The sequence below is a fragment of the Leucoraja erinacea genome, chromosome 16 (genome assembly GCF_028641065.1).
Source record: "Leucoraja erinacea ecotype New England chromosome 16, Leri_hhj_1, whole genome shotgun sequence".
In the NCBI taxonomy this organism is placed as follows: domain Eukaryota; kingdom Metazoa; phylum Chordata; class Chondrichthyes; order Rajiformes; family Rajidae; genus Leucoraja; species Leucoraja erinaceus.
In genome coordinates this window covers 25,552,941-25,567,885 of record NC_073392.1, presented here as the reverse complement: position 1 = coordinate 25,567,885, position 14,945 = coordinate 25,552,941, and positions in this window count along the sequence as shown.

Below are 14,945 nucleotides of genomic sequence, written 5' to 3'. Positions count from 1 at the left end.
GGAATGAGCTGCAGGGGGAGGTAGTTGAGGCAGGTAATATCATAACATTTAAGTCACATATGTCACAGCTCACTGTTGCCTCTTTATCTCCAACAATTAAGATGCCTCTTGACATGTTTGTTTGTCAGCACTTTAATGTATTGGCTGGGCCTGGCGGGCTTGTGAGGGGGGGACATTGTGAACATTTCTTGGGACCTGCAGTGCAAAACCCTCAGAAATGTCCTTGTTTCTACAAGGTTGGTTTACAAAGAAGGTCGCAAAGTACCGTAGAAACAAGGAACTGCAGATACCGGTTAATACACAAAAGGTTTAAAAATGTGCTGGAGTAACTCAGCAGGTCAGGCAGCATCTCTGGAGAACATGGATAGGTGATGTTCAGTCAGATGAAGGGTCCTGACCCGAAACATCGCCCATCCATGTTCTCCAGAGATGCTGCCTGACCTGCTGAGTTACTCCAACACTTTGTGTCATTTTGTTCAAGGAACTGCAGATGCTGGTATATAAAAAAAAGAAACAAAGTGCTGGAGTACCTCAGCGGGTCAGGCGGCATCTCTGGGGAACATGGACAGGTGATGTTACGGGTCGGGACCCTTCTTCAGACTTCTGGAACTTCTGGAGAAACTTGTTTCTACCCCAATAACGATGACTCCAGCACTTTGTGTTTTGATTAAAAATAAACATAGAAACACAGAAACATAGAAAATAGGTGCAGGAGCAGGCCATTCGGCCGTTCGAGCCTGCACCGCCATTCGATATGATCATGGCTGATCATCCAACTCAGTATCCCATCCCTGCCTTCTCTCCAAACCCCCTGATCCTTTTAGCCACAAGGGCCACATCTAACTCCCTCTTAAATATAGCCAATGAACTGACCTCAACTATCTTCTGTGGCAGAGAATTCCACAGATTCACCACTCTCTGTGTAAAAAATGATTTTCTCATCCCGGTCCTAAAAGACGGAATTCCCTCTTATCCTTAAACTGTGACCCCTAGTTCTGGACTTCCCCAACATCGGGAATGATCTTCCTGCGTCTAGCCTGTCCAACCCCTTAAGATCCCCCCTCAATCTTCTAAATTCTAGCGTGTACAAGCCGAGTCTATCCAGTCTTTCTTCATATGAAAGTCCTGCCATCCCTGGAATCAGTCAGCTTTGCCTCTCGTTGGGAAATATGTTGCGGCTCACTGTTGCCTCTTTATCTCCAACAATTAAGACGCCTCTTGACATGTCTCTTTGTCCGCCCTTTGATGTAGTGGCTGGGCCTGGCGGGCCGGTGAGGGGGGACATTGTGAACATTTCTTGGGACCTGCAGTGCAAAACTCCCAGAAAATCAGATAAGGCCCAGGTACAAACAAAGGACAACAAACCTTGGCCAAAATCATGCCAAGGTTTCAATAAATTTACGGTGCGCGAACTTTAATCCTGTTTATCGAAGTCTGGGAGACTCACTGTTGTGCAGAGCCCTTCATAACAGGCCGCAGCCCCGCTCTGCTGCCTGTTTGGGTTGGTTGGCTAAACTCCAGCTTTGGCATGGGGTCGCTCCAAGATGAAGATTAATCTCCCAGGACCCTGCCGCCAAGTAGCCCCAGAAGAGGAATCACTTTTTCCCTGCGCTCCGATTTCCTCCCACACTCCAAATACGTAGAATATCTCTCGACATCACCGTCTGTATCTCTCAATCCCGTTTCCCCGGACTCTCGGTCTCAAGAAGAGTCGTAACCCCCCCCCCCCCAGCGTCACCTATCCCTTCTCTCCAGAGATGCTGCCTGACTCGCTGAGTTACTACAGTTTTTTGAGTCTATCTTAGGTTTGTAGACTAATTGGTCGGTGGGGCAAAGAGCCTGTTTCCACACTGTATTTCTAAAGTTTAAAAAACTGTAGTGCCTGCAAACTGGAGGAACAGAATCACAATTTGGGTAGCTTGTAACCCAATGGTATTTGGTTTAGAGATACAACATGGAAACAGGCCCTTCGGCCCATCGAGTCCACACCGACCAACGATCACCCACTCCCACTATTTCTATGATATCTCACTTTCTCATTCTTACACACTCCCTACACACGAGGGGCAACTTACACAGGGCCAATTAACCTACAAACTTGCAGGTATTTGGGATGTAGGAGGAAACCGGAGAAACCGGAGGAAAGCCACGTGCTCACCAGAAGAACGTGCAAACTCCACAAGGTCCGGATCAAACCCGAGTCTCTGAGGAAGGGCTCCATCACTGTGTGTCCATGTACACACGTGTGTGTATCTGAATATGTTTACAGATGTGTGTGTACTAATTGACCGTGTGGGACCTGGTCAATTGTTTTACTAAAGTTCATGTAGGCAACATCATCATCCTGTTTGTGAGATGGGAGCTTTCTTATACAAAGCTACGCTGGCTCCCATAGTTTGTCTACAGATGTGCGTGTTTGTGCACATGTGTGTACAGCTGTGTATGTTTACAGAGGTGTGTAGAGCTGCATGCATGCAGAAATGTGTGCGTATGTGTGTACAAATGTGTATGTGCAGTTATGTGTACAGATGTGTGTGTATATACAGATGTGTGTGTGTAGATGTGTGTATATAGATGTGCATGTACAGATGTGGGTGTGCATATGTGTGTAAAAATGTGTGTGTGTATACAGATGTGTGTGTGTGCAGATGTGTGTGTGTGTGCAGATGTGTTTGTGTACAGATGTGTGTGTGTGCAGATGTGTTTGTGTACAGATGTGTGTGTGTGCAGATGTGTTTGTGTGCAGATATGTTTGTGTGCAGATGTGTGTGTGTACAGATGTGTGTGTGTGTGCAGATGTGTGTGTGTGCAGATGTGTGTGTGTACAGATGTGTGTGTGTACAGATGTGTGTGTGTGTGCAGATGTGTGTGTGCTGATGTGTGTGTGTGTGCAGATGTGTGTGTGTGCAGATGTGTGTGGGTGTGCAGATGTGTGTGTGTACAGATGTGTGTGTGTACAGATGTGTGTGTGTACAGATGTGTGTGTGTGTGCAGATGTGTGTGTGCTGATGTGTGTGTGTGTGCAGATGTGTGTGTACCTGTGTGTGACTGAGGGGCCGAGCACTCTGTGTGTGATCCCCACACACGGCTGTATTAGTCGTGGGGTGGGGGAAGGGTTCCTTCGACAGCCAGCACTCTACAGATAACCTTTATCAAATTACAGCCGGGCAAAGTGCTTTTCAGGTGAATTAGAAGCTAAATGGAGTAAATTGGAAAGATTTGGGAGACGTTATTGCAGCTAAAAGCTTCCACTATCGGGAGCGAGGAGATAAGGAGTGAGTTGTGTTCAACTGAAAAGGAATCGATTTTTAATGGGAGATGTTTATTAATAATTCATGCTAATTAAACGTCTGTTTGCATTCATTTTCTGTGCTTTATTTCGCCGACCCGACTTTGCTGAATCGTCCAAAAGTGGGACTGGTGATCCAACACTCACAGAGTGTGGCTGTTGTAGTCATAGACCCATACAGCGTAAAAATAGGCCGCTCGGCCCAACTTGCCCGCGCCGACCAATTACACTAGTCCCACCTGCCTGCTTTTGGTCCATATCCCTCTAAACCTATCCTATCCATGTACCTATCCAAATGTTTTTTAAACATTGCAATAGTACTTGCCTCATTTACCTCCTCCGGCAGCTCGTTCCATACACACAACACCCTTTGTGTAAACAAATTGCCCTTCAGGTTCCTATTGAATCATTTCCTCCTCATGTTAAACCTATGTCCTCTGGTTCTCGATTCCCTGCATATACTCTATCTATTCCTCTCGTGTCTTCACCAATTTCTACAGGACTTCAGGTTGCGTGCTTCATTGTATCTCGCTACACGTGACAATAATAAACCAATATCTATCCTTCCAAACTTCTCTGGATCTCGGTACAGAAATAAGCTTTTGTTTGCATGCTATCTGATCAGATCAGATAATGCAAGGTTCCCGACCCAAAACGTCACCTAACCCTGTTCTCCAGAGTCTGACCAGCTGAGTTACCCCAGCACTTTGTGTCCTTCCAAATCAAATAATACTATACATAAATATAATCACACCAAACTCACTCCCTCTGGCCCCCCACCATCGACGGCCATGATAGACACAGAGGGTAGAATAAGACTTCTCAGTATTGTAGTCTGGATCAATAGATCCAGAGGGAAAATCCAATTCCCACAATGGGGACAGTACACTAGCTTATGGAAAGGCCGTTCTGAAGCCTGATAACAGCGGGGAAGAAGCTGTCCCTGAGTCTGGTGGTGCGCGCTTTCAAGCTTCTGTGCCTTCTGCCTGAAGGGAGCGGGGAGAAGAGGGAATGACCGGGGTGTGAGTGGTCCTTGATGATGTTGGCTGCGTTCCCGGGGCAGCGTGAAGTGTAGATGGAGGCGATGGTGGGGCGTCTGGTCTGTGTGACGGACTGGGCTACATCCACAACTCTCTGCAATTTCTTGTGGTCTTGGGCAGAGCCAACCTCCCTTCCATCGATCCCATCTACACTTCACGCTGCCTCGGCAATGCCACCAGCAAAATCAAGGACCAGTCTCACCCCGGTCACTCCCTCTTCTCCCCTCTCCCATCAGGAAAGAGGTACAGGAATGTGAAAACACACACCTCCTGATTTAGAGACAATTTCTTCCCAGCTGTCATCAGTCAACTGAACCATCCTCTCACCAATTAGAGAACAGTCCTGAGCTACCATCTACCTCATTAGAGACTGTCGGACTGTCTTTAATCTGACTTTACAGGACTTTATCTTACACTAAACATTATTCCCTTTATCCTGCATCTGTACTGTGGAGCTCTTGGTTGTAATCACGTATGGTCTTTCTGCTGACTTGTTCGCTCGCAACAAAAAGCTTTTCACTGTTTTTTTGGTTACTGTAAACTAAACTAAACTAAACTGTTCCCAAACCAAGCTGTGTTGCAAGCCGATACTAGGCTTTCTATGGCGCATCTGTAGACTTTGATAAGAGTGGTTGGAGACTGGGTGAAAATGTTGCATTAACTGTGAACTCGCGCTTAAGGGGCTGTCCCACTGCGGCGACCTAATTGGCGAGTTTAGGAGAGTTTGAAAAAGTGTCATGTTGAAGACCTCCTTCAACTATGTTGAAGACCATCTACAACTAGCTACAACTAACTTCGGGAAAATTGGACACCGAATATTGGAGAGTGAAGACGACCTCCTTCGATCTCCTTCGAGCTCCCTTCGACTATGTTGAATATCTACGACTACCGTCGACTACCCTTGATTACCTACGAATAACATGCCAACCTACTTCGGCTAAACCTACGAGGAAAAAAAATATCGATTTTTTTCCACGGCGACCTATATTTACTTGTGGGCATATTTCAACATGTTGAAAAATACGCCGCGACCTAGCTGCGGCCTCGAGTACGCAGGGACTACTGTCGTGCGTGAAGGAGAGTTACAAAGACCTCCTAGGACCTCGTGTTGACCATGCTGCGAGTACGAGTCGAGGGCAAACTCTTCTAGACCGGCCAATTACGTTGCCGCAGTGGGACAGCCCCTTTACACTGTCCCACCACCATTGATGGCCATGATGTTCACAGAGTGCTGGATTAACTCAGGCAGCATCTATGGAGAACATGGATAGGTGCCGTTTCAGGGTCATGGCCCTTCTCCAGATGCCGTGGCTTCCTGGTATCTCCAGCTCTCCCGTCCCTTCCACCTCCATTCTGCTTCGGGCCGGTGACCATACGAGGCGCCGCGCAGACACAAGTTGTTGTTGTCAGGGCGAGTCAATATGGCAACTACTAGTGGAGCCAAAGCTTGAACACAAAGTCATCAAGATAAAGGGAACGAGAAGGCTTTAGTCTCCATTAACGTCCCATAAAACAAACAACAAACAACTGATTTCATTTTTTTGCTTTGAATGCCGGCCAAGAAAGCACTCTGCAGCCCCATTACAGCATCGTCTGTCACATAATGCCCCCTCCCAGCGGACAGCTTCCCTGCATCCAGCACCGGCCTTATCACCAATCGTCCTGTCTCCGCGACTCCGGGGAGCTGCCAGCTCTCTGTCCCAGGACATGCGCTGCTGACACGCCCCATCGCTCCCCGCCTCTGTCTACACTGGCACCCACCACGTCTGCACCAGCCTCCAACGCTACAGGGACCGCGCCAGGCAGATTACACACAGAGAGAGAGAGAGATAGAGTAGGGGCAAAGAGAGAGATGGAGAGAGAGAGAGACCGACAGAGAGAGAGATAGATTGAAAGAGATACGTAGAGCTTCAGAGAGTGAGGGAGAGAGAGGGAGATTGATGGAGAGAGAGAGAGACAGGCGGAGAGATAGACGGAGAGAGGGATAGAAAGAGGGAGATAGAAAAGAGGTAGAAAATCAGAGAAAGAGAGGAGAGGGAGGGAGGGAGGGAAAGAGATAATCAGAAAGAGAGGGGGACAATCAGAGAGAGGGAGCGATGTAGAAAGTGAGAGAGGAAGCGTGAGAGAGAATCAGAGAGGGAGAGAGAGGGTACCTCAGTGAGGGTCAGTGTGTGTGGGACCCGTCCCCCAGCGAGAGCCAGTTTTAAGCCCACTCTCTCAGATTTTAGATGCTATAAATGTTGACGTTTGATGTTGCCAGGACTCGAGGTCTGAGCTATAGGAGGATGTTGAGCAGGAGAGAACTCTATTCCTTGGAGCACAGGAGGATGAGGGGGCTGACTCTTGCAAAGGTGTACAACGTCATGATAGGAATAGATCAAATAAACGCAGTCTTTTGCCCAGAGGGGGAATCGAGAACCTGGCGAAATAGGTTTATGGTGAGGGGGGGGGGGGAAACCCGAGGGGTAACATTTTTACACCAAGGGGTGGCGGGTATATGCAACGAGCTGCCAAAGGAGGTAGTTGAGGCAGGTCCTATCACAATGTTTAAGATACAATTAGCAGGTACATGCATAGGATAGGCTTAGAGGGATATTGAGCCAAACACAGGCAGGTGGGACTAGTATGGATGGGGCATGTTGGTTGGGCTGAAGGGCCTGTTTCCGTGCTGTGTGACTATGTTTTGGTGGCTCTAAATAAGGTCTGAATTTCCATAGCCAACAATGGACCCTTGTGGGCTCCACATTTCCTTGATCATCGTTTCTGGAAAAGATTTGTTCTTTTCACACCTTCCATTCATTTGTTCTTTGTACCTAAACTGATGCCTCTAGTTTCCCTCTCCCCTGACCATCAGCCTGTAGAAGGGTCCTGACCCGAAATGCCACCTTTTTTCCAAAGATGTTTTGGGCTAATGGAATTAAGGGATATGGGGAAAAAGCAGGAACACTGATTTTAGATGATCAGCCATGATCATATTGAATGGCGGTGCTGGCTCGACGGGCCGAGTGGCCTACTCCTGCACCTATTTTTCTATGATTCTTTGCCTCCTGACCTGCAGGGTCACTGCAGCATTTTGTGTCCATCTTCAGAATTTTTGAATAGAACTCATTAAATTTATTGATGGTGCTGGTACCCAGAGATTCCTGGTCCGGGTCGTAAGATTTCCCATCCGTCTGGGACAGGCACGTTATCCACATCAGACAGGACACAATGTCCATGTAAACCGACCCTGGGCCGCTGCCACTTGAGCAGTGAAGTGATGGTGTCTAAACCTCCACAAACAAGATTTAAACACATTTGTTTGACAACACTTGAAATCCAACACTTGGTGTAATGCGATTACAGAGCCTGTGTCTGGGCTCGGGGGCAAGGCATTCCTTGGAGATGTCTTCAGCGGACTCCAGCTGAAATTATATTACACCCAAATAGCTGGGGAAATGGATACGTCCGCTGAGGGAGCTCCAACGCCGTTTTATTCCCGGAGTCTTTTTCCGAACCTTGTTGATCTTTCCACTGTGAGGGAAAGCCCTGAGAACACAACCCACAGGAAGTCTGTGTCGCCCGCCACGGTGCCTGGGTCAGGGCTGAACTCGTAGAAACATAGACAATAGGTGCAGGGGTAGGCCATTTGGCCCTTCGAGCCAGCACCGCCATTCAACGTGATCATGGCTGATCATCCACAGTCAGTACCCCGTTCCTGCCTTCTCCCCATATCCCTTGGTCCCTAAGAGCTCTATCTAACTATCTTTTGAATGCATCCAGTGTATCGGCTTTGACTGCCTTCTGAAGCAGAAAATTCCACAAATTCACAACTCTCTGGGTGAAATAGAGTCACACAGCACAGAAACAGGCCCTTCGGCCCAACATGCCCATGCCGACCAAAGATGCCCCAGCTACACTGGTTCCACCTGCCCACATATGGTTTGACCCATATTACCCAGTTCCATTTGAAGGGCGGTACAGTGGTTGCTGCCTCACAGCGTCAGAGACCCGGGGGTCGATCCTGACCATGGGCGCTATCGATACAGCGTGTGTACGTTCTCCCCGTGACTGTGTGGGTTTCCCCTGGATACCCCGATTTCCTCCCACACTCCGGGTTTTGTAGGTTAATTGTCTTCAGTAAAAATTGTAAATTGTCCCTAGCGTGTAGGATAATGCTAGCGTACAAACGAGGTGATCGCTGGTCCGAGTGGACTATGTGGGGCAAAGGGCATGTTTCCGCGCTGTATCGCTAAAGTGGAAAGAATACCTGGTATTGATCAGAGGAGTGCCACAATCTGCCAGCAATAAGTGAATTAATATTCCAGTATTAACCCACTCTCTTTCTAAACACAAGTGGGAGTGTGCCAGACCAAATTGTCCTGTCACTTTCACTCACTTTAGACGTGTGTGTGTGGTTTAAATGGTTTATCTAAGTTCATTACAGGCACTTAATGCACTGGGCTATAAAGATAATCAACGTTGCCCTGGTGAGTGTAGAGTGACCTTGTGTCCTCTAATGAGTGTTAACCCTTGTGGAAAATAAATCCTGTCTCTGCTTTTAATGATCAAATTTGACCTTTAAAGAAAGACTCAACAAATAAAGTTCACAGATCAAGCATCACACTTCCTGCTTTCATCCACGTTCCATTGCCCCTGACGCAAGGTCTCATTGCTGCTGAATTCACACACAATGACCCCCACAAGGAATGATATAGAGTGATACAGCACGGAAACAGGCCCTTCGGCCCAACTCGTCCATGCCGACCATGTTGCTCCATCGAAGCGAGTCCCATTTGCCCGTGTTTGGCCCATCACCATCTAAAACACCTTAGAGAAACAAGGAACTGCAGATGCTGGTTTACAAAACAAGACACAAAGTACTGGAAAAACTCAGCAGGTCAGGCAGCATCCGTGGAGAACATGGAAAGGTGACGTTTCGGGTCGGGACCCTTCTTCAGACCTCTTAACAGTGGCAGAGCGGTAGAGTTGCTGCTATCCAGTGCCAGACTCGGATTCGATCCTGACTACAGGTGCCGTCTGTACGGAGTTTGTACGTTCTCCATGTGACTGCGTAGGTTTTCTCCGGGTGATCCAGTATCCTCCCACATTCCAAAGGCGTGCAGGTTTGTAAGTTAATTGGCTTCTGTAAATTGTTCCTAGTGTGTGGGATAGAACTAGTATGGGTGATCGCTGGTTGGCATGGACTCGATGGGCCGAAGGGCCTGTTTCCACACTCTATCACTAAACTAAACTAAACTAAAATAAACCTTTCCTATCCAAATGTATTTTAAATGTTGTTATAGTACCTGCCTCAACTATTTCCTCAGGCAGCTCGTTCCGTACACCCTCCACCTGCCGCGTGAAAAACTCCCCCTCCAGTTCCTGCCTGGCAAATCTTTCCCATTTCTGTGCCGTATGATTTTATGACAATACTCCCCAAAGTCATCTGTGCATTTTTCATCAAGAGCTCGTGTGTATTTGGGGAGTTTATTCTCATGGTAACCGGACCAGATGGTGACTGCTGATTAGATTTCCTGACAGCTAAATCTCATTGAGTCTTTAGAATTGAATCAGACTTTGAGATTGATCAGCCATTGTGCAGGGCGCAGCGTGAGGCTCACACCAGTGGGTGGTGGGCTCTGTGTAACACCACTAATTCAGGACACCAGTAAATCTCACAACAGCACCTCATATTCCGCTTGGGTAGCCAATGCCCCTGTCCCACTTGGGAAACCTGAACAGAAACCTCTGGTGACTTTGCGCCCCACCCAAGGTTTCCGTGCGGTTCCCGGAGGTTGCAGGTGGTTGCCGGAGGTTGCAGGTGGTTGCCGGAGGTTGCAGGTAGTGGAAGCAGGTAGGGAGACTGACAAAAACCTCCGGGAACCGCACGGAAACCTTGGGTGGGGCGCAAAGTCTCCAGAGGTTTCCGTTCAGGTTTCCTAAGTGGGACAGGGGCATTACAACCTAACAGTGTGAACATTGAATTCTCCAATGATCCCTTGCCCTCCCCCCTTCTCCCCCCTCTTCCCCTCACCTGTACGCGTACTCAATTTTTCCTTTCCCGTTTCCCCCGGTCCCTTCCACATATATTCCTTCCCCTGGCCCCACAATCTGTGTCTTTTCTATCCTTATCTCCTCGATGCTGAAGAAGGGTCCCAACCTGAAACGTCACCTATCCATGTTCTCCAGAGATGCTGCCTGACCTGCTGAGTTACTCCAGCACACTGTGCCTGTTTTGTAAAGCAGCATCTGCAGTTCCTTGTGTCACCAGTAAATCTTGCCTGCGTGCAAAATAAAACGGGGTTTAATCTAGTGCTCAAAATACAAAGTGCTGGAGGAACTCTGCGGGTCAGGCAGCATCTGTGGAGGAAATGGACAGGCGACGTTTCGGGTCGGGATGCTTCTTCAGACTGATGGAGTAGGGTGGGAGGGTGGGAGAGGGTGGTTGAGAGCTGGAAAAGAGAGTGGGGATGGAACAAAGCCTGGCAACTGACGGGTGGATGAAGGGAGAATGATTAACAGATGGGTGAAGAAAGTGGCAAGGATTTGAGTTGAAAAGGAGTCAAAGGGGAGTCAGATAAGGAGAGAAGATGAATGAAATGGTGATATATTTCTGACAGGAAAGGTTCATAGCTTCAACAAGAAGAGAGAGAGTGCAGAGATGATTTACGAAGATGCTGCCAAGACTCTAGGGCCTGAGCTACAGGGAGAGGTTGGGCAGGCTAGGTCTTTATTCCTTGGAGCGCAGGAGGACTCTCCCTAACTTGTACAGGTGCACAGTAGAGAGCATGCTGACCGGTTGCATCGTGGCTTGGTTCAGCAACTTAAGCGCCCTGGAGCGGAAAAGACTACAAAAAATAGTAAACACTGCCCAGTCCATCATCGGCTCTGACCTCCCTTCCATCGAGGGGATCTATCGCAGTCGCTGCCACAAAAAGGCTGGCAGAATCATTAAGGACCCACACCATCCTGGCCACACACTCATCCCCCTGCTACCTTCAGGTAGAATGTACAGTAGCCTGAAGACTGCAACGACCAGGTTCAGGAATAGCTACTTCCCCACAGCCATCAGGCTATTAAACTTGGCTCGGACAAAACTCTGAACATTAATAACCCATTATCTGTTTATTTGCACTTTATCTGTTTTATTTATTCATGTGTGTATATATTTATACAATGGTATATGGACACACTGATCTGTTCTGTAGTCATGCCTACTATGTCTGTTGTGCTGAAGCAAAGCAAGAATGTCATTGTCCGATCAGGGACACATGACAATAAACTCTCGTGAATGTTGAATCATGAATCTTACAGAGGTGAATAAAAGCATGAGGGTGAACAGGTAGAGGAATCAAGAACCAGAGGGCATAGGTTGATGAGCTGCCCGAGGAGGTAGTTGATGCAGCTATAACAGCAACACTTGAAAGATATTTGGACAGATATGTGAACAGTTAATGTTTGTAGAGATAAATACTCAATCATTCAACGATTCAGTTGTACTTTATTGTCACGTGTACCGACGTACAGTGAAATACTTTGTATTGGTTACAGCCCGGGCAAACCTCTCCAGACCTCACCTCGGCAGTACACGACAAAGTTACCGGTTTACCGAACAGTCCTATCTTCTGCCTGACACCCCACGTGGCAGCAGGCGGGCCCACACTGGTCCCGGCAACCAATATGGGCTAAACGCAGACGTATGGGACTAGGTCCAATCAATATTCTTGGTCTGCATGGACAGGCGGTGCCAAAGGGCCTGCTTCCACGCTGCATAACTCGATGATTCATCCACATCATCGGAGAAATCTCCTGGATTTACTGGAGAATGTAACAAATGTTTTGGACAGGCAAGAACGCGGGGGAAAATCAGAGACAAGTGATTCATAGCCGACAGTGCCCTGAACAACTCCTTCATGTCTGAAGGCTTATAGAGTTTGGGGAAGGTTATCCGAGGATATTGCATTCAATCTAAGTGGTGATAGAAAGACAAGAGGTACAAGTCCGACTGGAATTCGTAACACTGCTTGCAGAGAATTCGCTTCTGCTAAGTATTTCCAGAATTTCCTGTTTTTATTTCAGACTTCCGGCATCTGAGCTTTTGTATTGTTCCAGGAAATTCTTCTTCATGTCGACGGAGATAGAACATGGAGCGTGGAACAGTACAGCCCAGGGAACAGATCCATTGGCCCACGATGACCGTGCCGAACTTGATGCCAAGTGAAACTGACATGATCCATATCCGTCCATTCCCTGCACCTATCTAAAAGCCTCCTAAACACCACTGTCGTATCTGCCTCCACCCTCACCCCCAGGCAGCCACCTGAGATTAATATAGCCAGATGAAAGTGGAGCCACAAGGAACTGCAGATGCTGGAAACCTGAGCAAAACATGAAGGAACACAGCAAGTCAGGCAGTGCCTGTGGACCACAGTTTTTTTTAATTTCTGGAATACATTTTATTCGGAAGGAAAAATATTTTCAAAATAAAAACTGTGCAAACATTCTTCATACGTTCTGAGAAAGAATTCTTTATCTTGCCCCTCCCCTCTTCCAGCTTTCTTTCCCCCTCCCCGACAATCAGACTGATGAAGCGTCCCGGCCTGAAACGTCACCGTTCCATGTTCTCCAGAGATGCTGCCTGACCTGCTGAATTACTCCAGCTTTGTTTAGTTTAAAAGTAGAGTGGAAACAGGCCTTACGGCCCACCAAGACCACACTGACCAGCGATGACCCATGCACTATCCGACACACCAAACCCAATTAACCTACAAACCTGCATGGCTTTGGAGAGTGGGGGAAACTGGAGCACCTGGAGAAAATCCACGTGATCACTTAAAGGACATACAAACTCTGTACAGACAGCACCCGTAGTCAGGATCGAACCTGAGTCTCTGGCGCTGTAAGGCAGCAACTCTAAGGCTGTGCCACCATGCTGTTCCCGCTATTTGAGTCTATTTGTGTAAACCACCAACTGTAATTTCTTTATTGCACTTTGTCTTTTGATCAATTTTCCGTCTGTTCGTTATGTGTGTGTGTGTGTGTGGGAGGGAGGGATAGAAGGGAGGGAGGGAGAGAAGGGAGAAGGAACAAATTGGAAGGAGGGAAATAGAGAAAGGAGAGAAAGAAGGAGAGAAAGAAGGGATGGAGGGAAGGAGAGAAGGGAAAAGATAGGGAGGAAGGTGGGAGGGAAGGAGAGGAGAGAGAGAAGGAGAGAAGGGAAGGAGAGAAGGGTGGGAGGGAGGGAAGGAGAGAAGGTAAAAGCAAGAGAGGAAGGAGGAAGGGAAGGGAGGGAGGGAAGGGAAGGAGAGAAGGGAGGGAGAGAGCCGGCGGGTGAGTGGATGCCGGGGTCTGGGCGAACGTGTGTGAGCTGAGGCTGATGTTTGTAAACGTTGGTCCAACCCCTGGCCCGGCCCTCCCTGTATTGTTCACCGCGTCTCCCCGGGGACAAAGAGGGGTGGAGCCGAGGCTGTGTGCGTGAAGCATGGCGACTGGAGGGGTGGGAACGCTGCCCCGGGACCATGAGGGAACGACTCACCACCCCCTCTCCCCCTTCTCCATTCCCCCTCACAATACCCTCCCCGTCTACCTCTTTGTTCGCCCTGCACCCCTCTATTCTCTCTCCACCGCTCTCTCCCCTCTCCACCCGGGCTAGATCTACCCGAGCCGAGATTACTCTAGAGCGGGGCCCCCTTGGGCGCGGGGACCAATTGGGAGCAATCGGTCCAATCGGCTTAAGGCCGGCCCTGTGTTGGAGTAACTCAGCGGGTCACACAGCATCCCCAGAGATGGGTCTGAAGAAGGGTCCCGACCTGAAACATCACCTATACATGTTCGCCAGAGATGCTGCCTGACAAAATGCTGAGTTACTCCAGCATTTTGTGTCTTTTCTCGGATGAAGAGGGGTCCCGACCCGAAACGTCACCTATCCACATTCTCCAAAGATGCTGTCTGACCCGCTGAGTTACTCCAGCACTTTGCTTCTTTTGGGAACATGGACAATTTTATTCTTCTCCCTGAACCCAAGGGGAGTCTGCCTGAAGATTCTACCCTAGTTTTCATCAGCATCAACAATGTGCTTTGAAACAGGTCTATATTTATTTAGTGTCTCATCCTCTGCAGTGGAAATTGTGAGCTGTTATTGGCTTTCTTAGTAAACAGAGGCACAAAGAATTCATTTAGAAGATTTGTCATTCCTTGATCATTTGATAGAACAAGCCCTGGGGCTCGCTGATGACTGCCAGCCTGCTCTTTTACAAAGCCTTTCATATTGTCTCACATATTCAGATCAGTTTGTGTATCCTCACTCTGAACAGTTTATCTCTCTTGCTAACATTATTAAGCACTTATCTCTGGTAGATGCCCACATCCCACCAGTCCACGCCCACACTGACACACACACACTGAGGCATAAAAACACACTCACACCCACACAGAAATGTGTGCACACACACACACAGTCGCGGTTTAAGAGTAAAGGGTAGGCCATTTAGGTCTGAGATGAGGAAAAACCTTTTCACCCAGAGAGGCAGTGGATGCCAATTCACTGGATGTTTTCAATAGAGAGTTATGGGCCTGTCCCACTTACGTGTCCTTGGCACGCAAATTACGTGACCTCGTGGTCGCGTTGTGGCGCA